At 35.8% G+C, this 19,563-nt stretch overlaps 1 protein-coding gene across 5 annotated transcripts in view; it reads left to right on the forward strand.

Annotated features, from left to right (window-relative positions):
• SYT1 (synaptotagmin 1) overlaps positions 1–19,563 on the forward strand; it is a 354,238-nt gene that overhangs the window by 112,690 nt on the left and 221,985 nt on the right. For all 5 annotated transcript variants that reach the window (XM_035334753.1, XM_035334770.1, XM_035334744.1 and 2 more), the window contains exon 2: positions 12,516–12,577. The gene's annotated coding sequence lies outside the window, so the exon portion shown is untranslated. The remainder of the gene's footprint in view (positions 1–12,515; positions 12,578–19,563) is intronic.

The raw sequence follows: 19,563 nt of genomic DNA on the forward strand, positions 1-19,563 counted from the left end.
AAAAGAAGAGTTTTGATATCCAGCTAGTGCTCTCTTTCCCTGTGTTATTCTGTTTTCTTACAGTGCTGGTCATGTGCCAAATACTGTCCAAATTTCAATCTTTCAGATGCTTCCTACTCTCTTTTCAGCCCTTTGTCTTCTACACAGTACCTGTCTGCCTCATTTCCTCTAAATCTCCCTTTTGAGAGTCCTCCTTGCTTTTCTCAACATTTTCAGTGATCTGTTCAAATGCTTTACTTTTTAATATTGACAAAGCAAAAACTGAAATCAGATGTATTTTCTCAACAGGCCCAGATAGGGGAATTGTCTGTAATAGGCATGGAAGATAGCAGTTGAAAGACCAAAAAGCATATTGGTCTGTTTTGTTGTTATATCTCATTGCAAACTCATCTTTAGGAGAGAGCACTGGGTAAATTACAAGACACTAGATCTGGATTTCATATTGAGCAGAAATTGTTTTGCAGTTGGGGTAACTTAACCTCTCTCTCCTTTTTTTTGCTTATTCTTAGGGGTATTGCAAGATTCAATATAAAAGTACTGTAGAGAAGTTTCTTACCGTATGCTCAGAGGAACTGTACAGGTGCAAAGTAGGGCAGTGGTCTTGGCACAGAGCCTGCCAGAATTCAAGAAGCATTTGGGCAACTCTCTCAGATATGTGGTCCGATTGTTGGGTGATCCTGTGTGGAGCCAGGAGTTGGACTCGATGATCCTTGTGGATCCTTTCCAACTCAGAATATTCTATGATTCTATTCTATGAAAGCAAGATAGCAACTTTGTCTGGTGCCCATTTTAGTTTCGGGAGAAGGTGGAGAAGGAGAAAAGCATATCAAGAAGGAGCAAGTTAAGCCACGGCAAGGGGACTGGACATTTGGCTTCTTTGATATTTATTTTCTTTCTGACTCTTCCTTATCTTATACAGATTTAAATTGTCTGATGTATGGACCAAGCTTTAAGGAAAAAGTTAACAAAGATGTTTCATTTATTGCTGTATATCCACGTACCTGATTGTAGCCCTAATGTTCCTGTTCTCAGCTGTCATGTCATTCTGTTCATAAAGCAACATTTCACGTTGCATCCTAGAATATCCATGTATCACAGAGCTTCACTAATGACTGACACTACTGTGAGTTGTTTTATTGTATTCTAGGGGAATTCACTTAGCCTAAGAGCCCACACTTCAGCGGCTCTTGAGACAGGACTGTCACCTTATAAGCAAAATGCTGATTTTTGTCAAAAGGAAAAGAAACTGACAGTCAGCTCTGCCAGAGTTTGTTGAACATGCATATTTAATGTCACTAGAAAGCATAGATTAGAAAATTGTCTGCATATTTCATAAGTGATAGTAGAAATTGATTAAAGCAATTGATTGTACCCTGTGCAAGGAAGTATTTATGGTCATTACATTAATGCCAAAAAGCACCTGTCAGCTTCAGAAAGGGCATCTACTGATTTGTTGACAGGCAATTTCAAATTTTCTTTTTACAGAAACTCTTATTAAGGGCTTCCTTGAACTAGATGATCTAGAACAGATATTTCCTTTTTTTTTTTTTTTTTTTTTTTTGCCAGATGCCGAAATGCAATTTTAGATACATCATGTGGTGTTTTCTTGATTTGTTTAAAATCCATGCTGAGAGGTGTTGAAACAATCACTCTGCTTAGTGATGTCTGTTATGCTGTTATCCTACCCATGAATTCAGTTGTGCTCTCATCTAGCTGTTTACCAAAGCCCTATTCACATGCACCTCCCCACTCACAATTTATTCCGTTACATCTGGTTTGTTTTTTTAAAAAAAATACAAACACCAAACCTGTTTAGTGGGACGTGTTAAATTAGGCATTCGATCATTCAGCAGAGAACTTCAGCATTTTGGTGTTAAGCAGCTGCCCCCTTTTGGGGTTGCTGTGAGATCTCTGGCAGTTTAGCAGTTTGGTAGAGAAAGAAGAAAGGGAAATAACTGGACAAAGGGGACAGAAGAAGTCTCATAACATAACTAGTGTTGCTCCCCTGAATTAGTCTGCCATACATTTTCCTTCTCTAGGCCCCTCCTCAAATATATAACACAGCTGGTATTAAGAATATGTTGGAGTATTAGGTGTTCAGTAGCCAGGCTTGGTTTGTCAGTTAGAAAAATAGATGAGACACAGTTTGGATAATGATGTTCTGTGTTGAGGTAGAGTGCGTCCCTGCCTCAAGATGATTCAGACATTTGTTATGTTTTCTAACTCTCTGCTTCTGCCTCTTCTGGGCCATGGGTAGTACAGATTGCTTTTGTTTTATAGTCTAAGCTAATGTGTTTGCAAATTGCAATGAAAGAATCTCAGAAAATTACTCTATACATCAGCTGAGACAGAACAAATGTTTTGTTTTTTTTTGTTGTTGTTGTTGTTGTTTTGTTGTTTGTTTGTTTTTTGTTTTTTGTTTTTTTCTTCCCTTCAAACTGCTCCAGTGTGCTATTTGAGTGCAAATCAGTAGTTTTTATGAAGTGGCTAAAGTTAGGTCTGAATAAGCTATATTTCAGAGAATCTAATAAACAAAAATTTAACGTTTCCTCAAGATGCATAGGAAGCTTAAATTAATTGGTGGTTTATGTTAACATTTAGCTCTATAAAGAAGGAGAAACATTGCTGCATGAAATACTTAGCTTCATTAGCAAAAGTAGCCCAATTAAAATATTTGCCATGTGGGTTTTTTAAGGATTTCAAATAGACCTTTCTTGAATTTTCCTTGATTCAGAGATGCTAACATTAAATGCAACACATGAGATGATAATTACACGGTAATTATTTGATTTTCACTAAATAGACATTTCCATTAGATTCCTTCTGGCAATATCTAGCTGAGGAAGTTCATTTTATAGCCAAATACAATATCAAGATGTCTTTTCTTTACTCGACTACGTAAGGAACAATAACCATAACTACCTCCTTTAATGTTCCTAGCCATCTGTACCTAGACACTCTGCAATGTATGATGTGCTACTTTCTGATTAGGCTATCAGATTTGCTGAATGTGGACTTGATGTTTCCCCTTCCTTTCATGTAGACTTGCAAAACCAGCACTTGTCTTTTATCCTGCTTTTTGTAATAGTATCTTTGCATGTAATCTGCAAGGATTGGCTGTTAAGCTCTCCTGTCACAGCTCAGGGTGACACCTGTGATTAAAAGGTCTGCCTGTATTCCCCAGTCTCTAGGTTTTTGCTTCTAGTTTAAAGATGAAAAAAGTCATGATGCTTCAGAATTTTGTCTCTGGGAGTATAAAATCAACTGCAATTGTCAGGCATGTGCACATACTATGTAAAAAATGCTTTAAGATACTGAAATGATATCTCTGCATGAGGTAATAGCATTATGAATTTAGACCCAAATCCCAGCTGCAACTTTTACTGTACTTCCATCAGTATGGAGAAGAATTTTAATTTATCTGCCCCGGCCAACCCTACTGAAATTATTGGCAGGTAAGAAAGCCAAGGGGGCCAGGTAGTATGTTACTGTGTGTGATCAACTCTGGGAACTGGCATGGCTTAGCCATGCTACACCAAGACACCACCTGTGCTTGGTTAGGAACTCCAACAACCAAATTCTTCTCTCACTTCTACATTTATCTCAGGGGTATAAGGCATTTCTATTGAACTGTTCAGCTACTGCTGAGTTGGCATTTGCAGCTTCTAAGAATCAAGGTGGCATTCACAACCGTGGCCACTAAGCATGCAGCCAGGGCTGAAAATACAGCCTGTTGTAATTTGTCACTCACAGTTCTCTCTGGGCATTTAGATTTTAAAAGTTGCTGCAAGTCGCTCAGCAAGTTGCTGCCTGCCCGTAAACACTGGTTTGCACTGCTCTTGGAATTCATGTGTTTTATATGTAGATAATGCTTTTGGTCACAGTTTGGTTGGTTGGTTGGTTTGATTTGGTTTAGGTTTGGTTTGGTTTGGTTTATTTGTTGGTGTCTGTGTGATTGCTCACCTACGTCCAGGCAAAAGGAAAAGCACTGAAAAAGCAGATAGATCTGTATGTACTGGTCATCTCATTACTCGTGTTTGAGGATCAGTGATACTGATCAGCGCATCTCATTTTTACTTCTGTAATGGCACTATACACTGCCCCTTCCAGGAGACAGGGCTGTCTGCTACAATGACAGTCATGGAAAAAATAATGTTCTGGACAGTACTAAATAAGAATGACACTTGTCAGTGTCAGAAGTATACTGTGACAAATGTGAATACAGCTGACAGTTTTAAAAAACAGCTCTAATTTCCAAGGGCATCTCCACAAATCCTGTTATTTTCATGCTAATCCATTTTATTTTGGTTTCTTTAGACTTCTGTGCTATAGAATCCTAACTTATCAAAACCCATTTTTTAACAATTGGCTTAAGACGTTTTGGCTAACTGTAAGGAGAGCTAATCCTCCACTTATATTCCTGCAGAGGAAGAAGAAGAAGAAGAAGATGGTACAAGATGAATTCATATTTTTCAACAGTCTTTGCAATGTTTATACAACAGACTCATAATAGTAATCCATTCTTGTTACAAATATATAAAAGATATAAAAATTGTTTTAAAGTAAATAATTAGAAGGCTGCAGATATTTCAGGATTTTTAACTTATTGCTCATGATTTTATCATCCAAGTTCTTTAGCTATGGTGTTGTAATGTATGATGATGTAGCTGTTTATTTGCATTACGTTAACGTTAATTTAATGTTAAATGAAAGCAAGTGATTAGAAACAATTGTTTGGGTAAGTGAATTAATAAAATACATGTTGTAACTGGGAAAAAATATTTTAAATCTGCAAGTATATTTCTTATTTAGTGATTCTATTATTAATACAATTTAGTGTCGATATAAAAGATCACTGCTTCCAGTTTGGCTCCTAAATTTTGAGTTTTTCATTCTTTGCTGCTGCTGACCACAGAAATGCACAATTTATTTTATTTTTTTTCTAAGTAGATATACTCATTTAAGTTGATGATATTACATTCTCTTATTATGGTTCAAAAATAATAATTAAAAAAAAAAAAAAAACGATGCCCCCCACTCACTCCACCCTCTGCCAACTGTAACTATGTGAGTAGTGAAATTTCACATGAAGTTTAAAAGCAGTAGTTTTGGGATAAGAAGTCCCAGATAGTTTCAGGAAGATGAAAGGGAGCAGAGAGCAGTTGGCGTAGAGCAAAAGATACTTTATGTTGGGTGCAGAGCAAGCAATGTTAAAAGGAATGTGAGAGATTGTGGGTGGCAGCTTTGGAAAATGGTGTACCTGTTTTCATTGGATTTGTTTTGTTGCTTACGAGAAACCAAAGCAGTTTATAAGCCATTACGTTTTGGATTAGTAAAGGAAACAGTACACAGTAACTTGATTTTGCTTGTATTTAGGCCTGGTAGATTTTCATTTTCTTTTTAATTATTTTCTTTAGAAGAATTAAAACAGCAGCATGAATAAAACTTCTATGAGAGAAGGTGTAGGCTAACATTATACCCACAGTGAATTATCATCTCTTACTGCACATATCCAAGGGAACCTCAGAATATAAGCTGCTTCTCTAAACAGCATTCTTTGGAGGGATGCATTTAGGTGGCCAGCAAAAACTGAAGTTGTTGCCACTCTAAGTCTTTTTAGGGTAGTATAGAAGAGGTATTAAAAGAACTTACCCATATATTACATTGTTTTTTCTGCTGATGTGCTGATACTATTTGTCAGGTTTCATGGGTGAATTGCTGGCTCACATTAGAACATCTTTGTAAAGTAGAATTGAGAAATACATTAAAAAACCCTCACGCCAAACTCGCAGAACAAAAAAAATCAGCAGTGTTATGTAATGTATAATCACTTCCTGCAGTGGGTATTGCAGCAGGTTCTTTTGTCCTGTGATAAAAGCAATTCTGAATCTCCAAACACTGAAATACAGCTAGGTATGTATTGAAGGTACTAAAGTTTTTGTAATTATACTTAGATGACTTGTGTTAGTTCCATAAGCTAGTTCCACCAGCTATTAATGTAAAAATTTATGCTATCCATCTAGGTAGGATTTGGGAGACTGATTAATAATCTTCACTAGACTTATAAATCTTGATCTTTAGCTGAAATAAACAACCTTAATGTGTCTTCTGAGATCAATTTTTACTAGGAATTATTTTCTGATCATTTCATATAATCAACGAAATACACTATAAATAATGTTACAAAGCAACTTGTTAAGGACTCGATTTCCTTGTTCTGAAATGGTTCAAAAGATAGTGGAATTTCTTTATCTGTTTTAGTCTAGGAAAGGCTGAAAATGTTTGGAATTAAATTTGATGAAGTTCCATGTCTGGTGTACGGGTTGTTTCAGCTGAAGTCTTGAAAACTTTCATTTAGAAAAATGAAGTTACCCTCTGATTAACTTTTCAGTCTTTTTGTTACTTTTAAATGTTAGTGGTATTCTCGTGTGTTCATAGTTGCAAAAATGTATGCTACAAGTAAAATTACAAATTTTACTGTACGCTAAGATACTGGACAAGAAAGCTAGAATAGCAAACTATGCATGGTGAAGATTCTTCCCAGAGCAGCTCCATAGCTACTAAGTGGCAGATGCAGCAAAGTGGTTGAAGTATCTCTATATATCGTGAACACATCCAGCTTGTCTACTTTAATGCTCTGTCACTTGCAGAGATTTCCTGGGAGCCTGTGCCACATTTGGTGCACATCCATATCTCTAGCACATCTGACATCCCATTTATACAGCAAGAGTACTGTAGCTTCACTGTAAAATGGGTGTTCATACGGGAAGCTGTAGGGGAGATGTACATTGTCCTGGATAGATACCAGAGGGAGCAATGGAACTGCCCAAAATCCCAATGATCCTTTGATAATTCCTGTGTATGGCCAAGAGCTGTCCTAGGAACATAAGCTCAAGTCAGTTCAGATACTGATTTGTCACTGGCCATATTATCACTGTTAATAGGTGATCTTTCATGAAAAGAGAATTCTTTGATGCTCACTGATTCATATGACTGTTTATTGATCATGAAGTTAGGATAGTGCCCTAAGTGGGAGTGATTGAAATATCAAAGTCTTATCAATCCAAGCATGAGGATAAAGCAGAAGTTTGGAATGGTTGTTGATGAGTTTGTCACAACTAGTTTTTCACTCCCTCTTTGTATCCCTTCATTTTGATCCCTTTTCTCTATTTATCCTTTATTATATGTAATTTCCTATTCTGTTGCCCTAAATTTCTCCCTTGTATTGAAAAAAAATGGCTCCTTTTCTTTGGTTATCCTCTCTTTCATTTCCCACTCCGTAGCTATTTTCTTTCCCTTAGTAAAACCAGCAGCATGTATCCACAAATTTGTTCCCTGTTGTGTTTTTCCCTCCTAGTTATGAGAGGACAGAGAAGCTGGAATCACGTTTACAAGCAGAAGTTTGCTGTCTATTCTCTGTCCACTGACACCTACTGGCAGGCATGCAGCTGATAATTATTTTTTTAAGCTTTGGGGTGTTTTAAAATCCTCTGGACTGTTGCAGTCCAAAATGTGAGAGCTGCTGAGTTCATTTTTTTTTTGTGGCACTCACTGACTTAATCCCATTTTGTGTACAGTCTCAGAGGCTTTCCAAAAACCATAGTTCATAGAAGTGTTTAGCTTTCCTACTACTATTATTCCCTAAGCAGACTGGCTAATTACCAGCTATTCACAAAATGTGCAATAAAGATGGCAAATACTTTTTCCAGCTTGCTAGAGAACCTTTTGCTCTACATTTTTGATTTACAAAATATCAGACTACTGTGTCTCTGTCCATTCATTATTCTGCAACTTTTTGTTTATGCACTATCACATCTACCATCATACATGTATCTCTTTATCAAATAGCATGTATATTATTTTCCACTCTCATGTACTGATGCCCATCATTTCTTATTAGCAATGAGTCAGGAAGATGGGTGTGAGGTGAAGAATGCTGTCATCTAATACATAGTAACTTAGATGAATGCTATTTAGCTGTTTTTGTGGAGGTGTATTTAAAATTGCTTTCTGCTTTGCTATATTACAGGCCTGAATTCAGCCAGTAATGACCTCAATAGTGCCTGTTTTAATGTAATCCCTGCTTGCAGACTGCTGTTCCAAGAATAAAAATTTAAGCCAAAAGATTTAATGAAATCCTTTGGGATTAGTGCTCGCTGGGCTGGGGAAATTGCGTATGAACCTTTTCTCTGTACTCTAACCATAAGGTTTGGTATTTGAATAGGAGGGTGTCCAAGAGAGACAACTCTGAGTTCATCAATAATTTACATTTTTGTTAGTTAAAACCTGGTATTTGGGATTCTGTTGCCATAGCAATCCATCTGGGCCTGAAAGGATAGTGTTTTAAGTGTTGGTTGTATAGGGATTCACAGTGTGTGCTTTAAATCCCTTCTGAACTAATCCTCAGATCTGTTCTGTGACTTATTTGAGGCTTCAACAAAATCAATGTTACTCACAGGAAAAAGTTTATGCTGAACAAATTAAGCCCATAAAATATTAGAATATGCATATGATCTTTAAAGGACTTTAAAGTTCATCATGTATGACAATTTCTGTTTCAGTATGTGCAGCAATTAATAAATGTCCACATCTCCTTTTTTTTTTTTCCAAAATGCATTTAATTTGTTGCACATTCTGCAACTAGAAATTATCCAGACTCTGTACTGGTTTATTAGCTAATTTATACTTCATAATCGAATGCTAGCCTCATTTTCCCAGATGTCAGGTTTTACATTTTACAGGATGTTGGTCTATTCATGATACTGTATAACTTCCACTTTCAATTAATCTGATTTTCTCTCTTGTAAGTTATTCTAAGGCTGACAACAAAATTTGAAATTCCTATTTTCATTTCTAGCACTGCTGAAGCAGTTTTGAGGCAGTGTGGCTAAATTCAGCAGTCTAAACATCAGCTGTTTTTAGTTTTAAGCTTGTTTTATATTTTTCATTTTGCCACCCAACATTTTCAAATGGTTTATTCAAAAGCTCCCAGATACACCACGTGAAGGGTTCTACTTAGGTTTGAAAGACAATCAGTAAACTCCCCAGCACACCTGGACTAAGATTCAGCTCGGTCAAAACCAAAAGCCTCCTGAAACTAACTTAATTCCAGAGCTTTTAGTTCTTTGTGACAAAAATATTGCCAATTGGCCTCCCAAATGGTCAGAAAACCATGATACCAGTATGTATCATCTGCTCTTTATTACTTCAGCTTATAGAAATTGCCTGCAAAATCATTCATCAGTGTTTGAAAGAGGAGAGAAAAAAATATTCAAATAATGGCCATATGCTCTACCAACGAGGGTTTAGTCCATAATCCTAAACAGACAAAAAATTTTTCTTCATACAGTTTATAAAATATCACACGGCTCTTCTTGGCTTTAAAAATAGGAATAGAATAAAAAATCTGCAGATGGCTTAAGAGATCTTTATTTATCATGCAGCTTCCCTTTTATCTTTTATAATATGCTTCATAGTGAATAATGAAGCATGTCATAGAAGGGACTTCTTTTTCTCACGATTCTGTGATACTGAAAATGTTATTTGTCACTTGTAATGAATATAGTCCTAGTGCTTCTGTGAGAGTTAAATACGAGTTTCCTGAGAAAACATGCAAGAAGTCTTTTCAGGGGAGTAGGATTTTACTTCACAAGCTAAGATGTGCATGTGTGTTCTTAAATTCAGTGTGGCTGACTGAACTTTATTTATTGTAGAGGTCCCATTCTTCTCTCCTGGTTTAAGGAGTTATTTTCGTAATTGGTTGCCACTAAATGTAACGGGAAACAGAGAACTTAAAATTAACTAAAAAGGTTTTGTTTGGATTACTTTTGCTTATCCTTATGACTAACTGAAGTAAAAGTTGCAGATCTTTTACATGATTACTTATCCTAAAATTACATGCCCTAAAGTATCTTCTGTAGGTACCATTTATAAAATATAGATTATGTTTCAAAGGGATATTACAAGATGTATTCAGGCATATCAAAATGTGTTTCTGTTGATATTTCCAATGGTTTTCATTAGGGAAAGTCTTCCCCTTAAAACATTACTGAAATGAAAAGGGAGCCTTGAAAGATGCTAGCAGTATGACAGATGCTATTTGTAGCTCTGGAAATACAGTTGTTACTGCAGGAGATCTCCTGCACTGAAGACCCACAGGAGTCCATAACCAAGGGTGAATGAATTAATCTTCCAACACATCTCATAAAAAATAGCCTCTCTTTAATAGCAATAGAAACAGTTGAATTTCTCTGGTAATTTTATGACCTTTCTCTACACAAATCTTTGGTTTACTTTATTTCTATTTTAGCTCTGCAAATCCTTGCAGAGGGTGCTGGTATTTAGTCTCCTTGATTGTTGTTTGGTTTTATTGATTGGTTTTTACTCATTTATTCCAGATCTGCTTTATGGTTTTTGAATGTTTCAGAAACTCCACCTGTCAACTCCAAGGGAGCTGGCAGGCTGGCTGTTCTTACTTACTGACACACAATAGTTACTCATGCTTTTTCTGAAATTTGCTTCTCTAATCTAGAACACAACCTGTATTTTTGTTTAGTCATTCCCAGTTAATGCTCCAGTAAATATCTGTCTTTTCTTTCCTTTGCATTTTCTGTCTTTGCAGCAGAAGGAGATAGTTAATTTTCTGAAAGGCTTGGTAATAATATGACACAGCTTGACACAGACGGCTTAGAGAGACGGGAAGATTGAGACAGTGTGCCACAGAGCAGGTGTGACTCTGTATATTAATTTCTCTAAGGCACTTACAGCTACCTCTGTTCAAATGCAAGATGTACACAGGGACCTGCACGAAAGCCCTGGCTCTGAACCCTGAGAAGAGGTTGGGATTAGAGCTTTTAGCTGAAACCTGTCTGAATTTCAGATCCCTCAATTTGGGAGGGCTCAAATGACAGGGAGAGACAAGGCTTGAGTTAAACCCCTTCAAGACGTATTTGAGTACAGTTCAGGTTTGGTCTGTCACAGCCTGTACCAGTATATTTTATACAGCTAATAAGGAGCACCAAGCTTATAAGGCCTGCGAAGACTATTTTCAGATATATTACTTTAGGGAGGAAATGAGTTTATCCCACAGCTATGTTCTACACCAGCTTCTGCGTTATTATAAACCATTTCAAAATGGGGGTTTCATAGCATCATCTTCTTATTAACTTTGCATTCCTTGAGTCCCCCACAGCTCTTTACTGATGTCTAGGGTATAACAATAGCAAAAGAGCTAATCCATGTTGTTTTAGCAAGTTTAAAAGTTAATATCAAAATAATACAGTATGCTTCAGATTCATGGATTCTATAGTCCTCAGCTCAAACATGTGTTGCCTAACAAGTATCTTAAGTTGACTGACACGAAAATGAGTGAATTCTGGTATATCACAGATATTGAAAGAACCATACAGAAGGCAACATTAACTTGTTACTGAAAAGATAGGAAAAACAGACTTTTAAATCTATTATATTCTATTGTTATTTATGTCATTAGAATGGTAGCCTGGTTAATTTAGAGTGAGTTGCTGGATGAAATCATGATTTGGCCTTTTTAAAGAGCAGGCTAAGGGTTGATGTGATGTAGTTTGACAATTTCAGGTAATAGCAATTTGCTCTGCTCCAAAAAAGTTGATGTAAAATTAAAAGTACATTTATCTACCTTGGTAACTATTCATTTGGCTCCCTTTTTCAACAGCATCAAACAAATTGGTCATCTTTGCATTTAACCGCCTTCACAGTTTGAACCTGCCTGCTCTTTCACATCACTGCTGCCCTTACCACAACCCTTACTGCCTATCAGTCCCAATTTTCTCCATCCTCTCATGCAACCCTTATTCATGAAAATTGTAAATAGTAAAATCTGCAAAGCTAGTATGCTGTGTTCCTTCAAATCCAGCCTTAAAACTCACCTCAGTTGTGATGCCTGTAAACTGCCAAAGAGAGGCTAAGCAGCTGGTGTGCTGTGATCACTGCTTATTATGCTAATTGTCTGCATGAAACAGTGGGAGTGAAGCATCAAACACCCCTCTGCTGCATGTCCCACTGTCCTTCGGAAGCTGTGGGGGAGGCTGTGGCTGTCTTTGGAGGTACACACTGTTCTTTCCTTAGTTCCTCAGTTTAATAGGGTAATCCAGCCAAGGTCTAATACAGCATGAGAAATTAATTTTGAGCAGAGGATTGCCAACATGATGGGTGTGAAAGCCTCTCACCTCCCCTGAACTGGGAAGAGCCACAGGTGTTCAAATGCAAATCAGAATTTGGTATGAGGTTTTAAGAGATTTGTCCCCAGAGCATGTAGATTTCCCCTCTCTGCTTTTATATATAAGACTGGCAAATTGTCTTTTAAGGAAGTAGCCCTATGTGGATTTTTTTCTTTTCCAGACTCTTTCGCAAAAAGCCAAGGCTTTATATCTTGGAGTTTAACAAACCTTAATATAAAAATGGTAAATTTCTTTGCTACAAATGAAACCAGGTCATTTATTTTATGTAGATGATAAACACACTTGTTTTTCTTACAGACACACAGAATCCTGAATAAACAAAGAGAAGAGAGCTAAGCACACAGTCTGTATTGTGAATAGTAAGTGAATGTTATTTTTACTTCCATTTTTGTATTTTTGTATTGCAGTTCTTTTAACAAGTGTAAGAAATTAGTACAGTGAGCATTTCTGCCTTTTATCCAACTCAGTTTCATTTCACAGGAGTAGGTTATTATTAATCCTATAATCACCTTAGGTAAGAAGCCCAGATAATCCTTGCAATGTATCTATATCACTGCCCATACTGAAAATATTGTTATTGCCTTTTTCTTCTCAGTCAAAGTGAATTGTAATGCTAGAAGGTACCAAGATAAAATAGTATTACACTAACATTGGCTCACACCTGAAATTTTGCAGAAGAGTAGTTAGGTTTTGAATCGGTACAGACAGATGCTGTTGGGTGGGGACATGAGCAAGAGAATGTTATGGTTTTGAGATATCCACTTAATCACTGATTAGTCGTTCTGAACTGTGCTGGTCAGAGCTGTGCTGTTCATACTTCCCAGTATGACCAGTTGCCTGCAATCTTACAATGCATGGCTTCACTGTCCATTAAGACAACGAGCTATGAAAATAAGCCATGTTTGTGGTGTGGATGCTGTTATTGATGTTGTCCTCTGGAAAATATCTCAGGTTCCTGGTGAAGTACCAGTTGTGATACAGCGGAGAACAGACACTGTTTTTATTGCCAATCCTAAGTAATATGCCCTGGGAAAAGCAGCAGTGTATATTGTTGCACTACATTACTGGGTAACAAAAGGTGGCAATATCCTTTAAGAACCAAAGCAGATAAATGTGTGCTAAGACGGTTCTATTAACAGTTCAAACATAACAGTTCCTCTGTGTTACGTGCTAATAGAGCCTGATTCTTAGTGGAAGAAGATTGTAGACAGTATGTAATGTACTGAGAATACATACTGTTCAGCACTATTCTACTTTCAGACCATACGGTTGACAGTATATTTTGCAGTAGAACTGAAGAAACTTATTGTCATTCATGAGATCCCTATTCATTTAGCCAAACTGATGTATGGAACAGGCTACATTTGGGTATAAATAAATCTTGGATATTTTTTTGACAAGCATTAAAAATTAAATGCTTTAGTGGGAAAATATATATATATTTATAAACTGCAGAAGCTAAAAAATGCCTCGTGTCTCTCTGGGCAACCAAGATCAGCGATGAGTTTTAATGTTACATTTAATCAGTCGTCATGAAAGGAAATATGTGACATTTCACTGAATCTGAGGGCAACATATTTGAAAAGCTAGTGCTGTATATGTACGATTATTTATACAATGTACCAAATTGTGCTACCAGTAGGCATTTTTTAGCTTATAATGAAACATTAGGGGAAAACAAAAAACAAACAACAACAAAAAGCTTAAAAATCCCTGACAAAACTCACCTATTTCTCTTAGCTTTCCATTGCTTCTTCTGTCAATCATACTTTCTTTCCATTCTTTCTGCTCTTTCCTTGTCAAATCTTGTGGTCTATAATCCCTACATGTGTCGCACCTCTCTTATGTCTTTCCAGTCTTATACCTACACACCTAACCTGCTCCAGCTTCATAGTTTTTCCTCACATCTCCGACACAGTGCCATCTCATCTTCGTATTTGCAGAGCTGCCTTGCAGTATGTTCCAAATCTTTGGTAAATTTTGAGCTTGCTATTTCTAGTATAAAACAGATACTTTACAGACCAAGAGCATTATAGGTGTTACCAGTAAATAATTTACTGAATAATGCCATATACTTATACATGAGGATTTTGTGAAGGGTTGCAATATATTGTAGCTCTAATATTTTTTATTTCTGGAAAGATATGGTGAAAGTTTGGAGAGTTGTTTGACGCATGGTATACCTTCAAACAAACCAGTTATGCCGTTCTTCAGGATCAGAAGTCTTGGCAGCAGATGACTGATAGTAACGTATATAAATATTAGTAATTCCAAGCGCTTCATTTAACTCAAATGATGTATGCATACAAAAAATCCCGGAGTTGTGATAGATCTGTTTGTAGAAAGCAAATTTCATTATTGCAGGCACTCAGACACTTTCTCTTCACTATTATTCCTCTGTCAAGTGGCCAGAACTCACAAGCAGCTGTTTCAGAATAGCATGGATTTATTTGTGCACAGTGAGAAAAAATTAATCAAGTATTATTGGTACTCCATCACATACAAATTCTCTCTTCTGCTAGCAGAATAGGTTGATGAAACCTTTTCATATTGTCCATCAGTTAATTTTATCAGTCATGGTATTATGATTATAAACTACAAATGACCTAACAATGAATATATAATTATAGAAATGAAAATGTACAGTGGTTATTTAACATTTTTAATGTGTAATTTATTTAACAGTCTCTTTGGAATATACATGGGAAATTAGAATAATAAAATAGAAATAAAATTACATTTAAATTTCATCCATCATCAGTGAGAAGCAATGTTACTAGCTTGTATCAAGCTATACATTCCTCCGTGTGGGGAGGTTCATGTGCTCTACCTTTGGGCATGGTTAAAACATCCTTCTAAACATTGTTATTCATACACTAAGCTATAAGTCATTCTTCTGACAGTGAGATCAATTAATTGTGTGTCCTTGTTTTAAAGGGTTTTTCTTGACTGTTTTCTTGAATTAAAAACTAAATTTCCAAATATCCATTGCTGAATGCAAAAATATTGGATTACAGATATAGGAAGAAGATTAAATTGATATTAGTTCTTATTTAGGAAGTGATAGAATAAAAAAATGGAACATTAATTCTATTTAGTGGGTTTTAATAGTTCTCATCTATATTTTAAAAGCAAGGGTCTTTGTCATTTAGCTTTGATGCTGCAAGAGGATAGGCTTTTTGTGGAGGGGGAATATCTCACAGTGTGTTCCACAGAAGGCGCTTGTTGACCTCGTGTATTTAGCAGCAATCAGATTTCATCTGCCACATGATCTAATTTATGTTATAATTGACATCTTTGGTGGCTGCTGGTTAATGGCAGCTTCTTCATTATTCTTGGGCAATAAGAGAAGTTTGGGTAATGTGGCATCGATTAGGACACTGCACGGCTGAAGAGCTAATGCAAGGCAGGCCCAGTCTGGCTGCATTTGACTCCCATCGGGTGATGCAAGGCCTGGCCTACCCAGAGTGATTGCATGGGCGGTTTGACTCCAGTATGTGGAGGGGAACTAACTTAGCATTAGCCCATGAGCATGCAATATTACCATTGTTTACCCTAATATCTATTTCAAAAGCCTACTGGGTTTTATATTTTACCATTTTCCATACTATATTCAGAGTTGTGTAATGTACCAGAGACAAAGTACCTAAATGAAGGGTTCCTTGGTTTTGGAAGGGTCGGTTCTGTAAAAGTTGAATTTATGAGCCTTCAAAAGGAAATGAGCCTGTGGTTTCTGAATGTTCTCTGCTAATCACAATAATCTTTCCTTACAGTTTCAATCTTTCATTGCAATGCAATAATCTAGAAGTAGCATAGAGGTGCCCTCATTCCCTGTGCTCCCAGGTTTTCTCATTGCCCATTAAAATTCATGTGCATATACTGTAGGCTTGGATAAAAGAGTTCATTTGACTGTTCACACTACCTGAATTCTTTAATGAGGTCTTCCCCTAAATTAGTTTCACTTCTCAATTTTATTTTTTTTTCCACAGTGGAAGTATGAACTTCTGGAAAAGTGTATAGTAATATTTGCATAGTGTAAGGATTTTTTATTTTTATTTTGTCTTGGTTATGATGTTAAGACTATTTGGAGTAGTATATTCTCTGTGACTCATCTGCTTACAAAATTTTGTGCCTCAAAAACTCATTTTTCTTTTTTTTTTTTTATTGATCGTGTATTACAGCTTTGCATTTTTTAATGTGAGATCTCTGACACGGATTTAGATTCTGTAGTGCTTTGAGGTATGCTAGTTATGCAACCTAATTTTGCAAAATGCCTCTGTGTATGTACTTCCCTGGGGCTTCAGTTTAGTTGTCATTTATCATTTTAGCACTGTGAGTGATTACTCTGTACTATTTAATTTGTCTTCTGCAGCTTCTCAGCTTTTTCTTCAATTGGTAAACACATACTTTTCTAGACACACTTTCAAATGATGTGTTTTCCAAGTGCCCCAGAAGTCATGTAATCTTATTTTTCTCAGCTAGGAGTTGAACCATTTAAATAAATTATTGGCTCATATTGTGTCTATTACGTGGAAGTTTTGCATTTCAAATCTGTGTTACATTTTCCATTTTTCAATGTTAGTGTATTTATTTATTCTGAAATATGTGTATTTACTAACTGCATCTCTGTCCTTCAAAAAATAGCAAAGTAAATGAGCACCTCTTTTAAGTGTAGGAACCAAAAGCTTAGGCTGATGCTACTTCAGTAGACTTTAGCCACCTTTGCATGTTAGGTTTCAAATGCAAAGTCTTTGCTAGCTTAATATGCTTACTGGAATTTCACAAGACAGCTCCAATCAATAGAGTTAACATACGCTTTTTTTCTCATCTTGTGTACTGTGGTTCTGTACCGTAATTTGCTATTTTTAAACATTACATAGAATATCAACATGGCTATGATTTAAATCAGCTTTTTTTAAGAGTCACATTCAGCTTTAAAAAACAAATAAAAAAAACACGTTATTTTGCATTGTCATACTGTGTATACATATGGTACACATGGTAGCAGTTTTACACAATTACTGTGGCAACTTCCAAGGACCTACTATAATGAACAGCTTCTGTGATCCACGTGTCAAAGAAGTTTTACTTTTAAATTTCCCTTCCTCATATAATTTTCTTTTGATCATTTGATTTTTTTAAATTTTTTTTACTATTTAGTCACCAGCTATACTTAAGATTTGTGATTAAAATCTCTTAGTAAGCAGAATTATGCTGCCAACATCAGCAAAGCTGCACTATGATGACACAACTGCTGCTGTAGTCTGTCTCCAAGTACAGTCAAAAAAAATTAGTAGAAATCTGGTGTTGTATGCTTTTGGGGGACAGTTTGGTGTTCTTTTTTGTGACAGAGCTTTAATCAATACTTACCTTCTGCTTGTAATTCTTACTGTCTTTGCACAAACCCTTTCTAAAAGACTATCAGGTTAGCTTTGGTAATTCATGGTAGGCGAATTCCAACCCATGTTTTATAGAACATCAGAGACAGCCTGTTCTGTCACTGTTCTTGTAGTGAGTTAACTTTGACAAGGAACGAAAAGGATATTGTTTCTTGTCAACTCATCTATTTGGCATTTATGATTAACTCAAAAAATAGTTAATATGATACCAGTGATTCCCACCCTTGGAGTTTGTACTAGCCAAATAACATTATTTGGCAGTTTTGGATCCTCTCCAAGTGTGATTTTGTTCTTCAATGATGATTTTGTTTCCTTCTTTTAAAATTTCACGCAATAAATCTTATTTTGAAGACATATAGCCATCATAAACATCACATTTTGACAGCTTTTCTTATGTGAATGAAACTCATTCAAGTCAGTCTATCCAGAAATAAAAAGATGCATCTTAGACTTGTTTACAATGATATCTTTAAGTTACTAGTATATTGACAGCATTTTTCTCAGAATATGCGAAGAGAAGAATAATAGGAAATTCAGTCACTTTCCCATGTAAACAAAATGTTTTTCAAATCCATTACCAAAGTCAGCATATCAGTTTCAGTAAAATACATAATATACACTTGATAGAATTTATACCAGATTAAAAATGTATTTTATGATACTAATCTTATGTATTTATCTTGCTAACTGAAGTGTATGAAAATTTGCTTTGATTTTTTCTTATTGCAATAAATACTTTTGAAAAAATACTAGTAAAATTCAAAATTAAGTGATTTTGAAAAGCATTATACCTTGCTTCAGTCATGTGAAATTAAGATAGTGTTGTGTTTTTTTTTGTTGTTGTTGTTGTTTTTTGAGATTTTTATTTCATAAAACTACATCTACAATTTAGAAGTGCACTGGAATATAAAGAATATATTGGTAGTGGAACTGCAATGTGCTTCTGCTGCTGTAGTTTCAGTTTTGAACTGTAAGCTAAAGAGGCAAGGATGTGGTTTTCCCAGAAGAGGAGCCTCTGTACAAGGGTTCTGACAGCAAACTTGGTTGATATATTTACTACTCATGACTTTTGTAGCTACATTAATAAATGCAACAATGATTTGAGCTGAAGGCACATGTTTTTGAGTATTATGGTCATAACGCACCAGACATATAGGCCATGTTCCCAGTCTCAACCGCTAAAAAGCTTTAGTTAAGTCATTAGGCCATTCAGATTGTTTTTAAATAAGCTATATATTTGAGAGTTTTCCTCATTATTGCCTGATTGCCATGACTGTGCTTCAGTTTCTCCAAAATTTAAAGGTTAAGGAGTGTATTTTTCATTGAAAGGTGAGATTTTCATGCAATCACATGGATCTAGAAGTTGGAGCTTCTAGAAATAACTCCCAAACACATATTGCAAAGTCTGGCAATCCTCTGTAAAATGCATGTTAGCCTGGAGGGCTCTGCTAGTACTGTACAGCAGTACACTTTGATCTTTCCAATAATAGGTCTCCCAATACCTTTTCATTTCTAAGAGAAATAGTGCCCAGGCTGCTCTTATACTCTAAGTCTATTTCACCCATCCTTATAAGTAGTGATCGCAAGTGAGAACATTTGTTTTAGAAAGAAGGATTAGGAGAAAAAAGGAGTAAGATATCATTTAGACTGTACAACCTTAGCCATTTTTAATGGGATTTTATTCTTAAAGTTTGTCACCATGTTTGAATCTTTAGTTTAAATGAAATGCTTAACACCAACAGAGTTTATTTAAAGATCTAATTTCACTTCAGGGGAAATAATTTTAGGAACTTTAAACTTCATTAAACTATTAGTTATTTAACCACTACCTATTTAACTGTTAATAGTTTATCCTGCAGATAACAATGATTCCTTTTGGAGAGCTATGGTCTATTGGGCAAATATGCATCGAGAGAGGTTTTAATAGGGAATTACATCTAAACTTT

Source organism: Oxyura jamaicensis, chromosome 1 (assembly GCF_011077185.1).
Source record: "Oxyura jamaicensis isolate SHBP4307 breed ruddy duck chromosome 1, BPBGC_Ojam_1.0, whole genome shotgun sequence".
Classification (NCBI taxonomy): Eukaryota; Metazoa; Chordata; class Aves; order Anseriformes; family Anatidae; genus Oxyura; species Oxyura jamaicensis.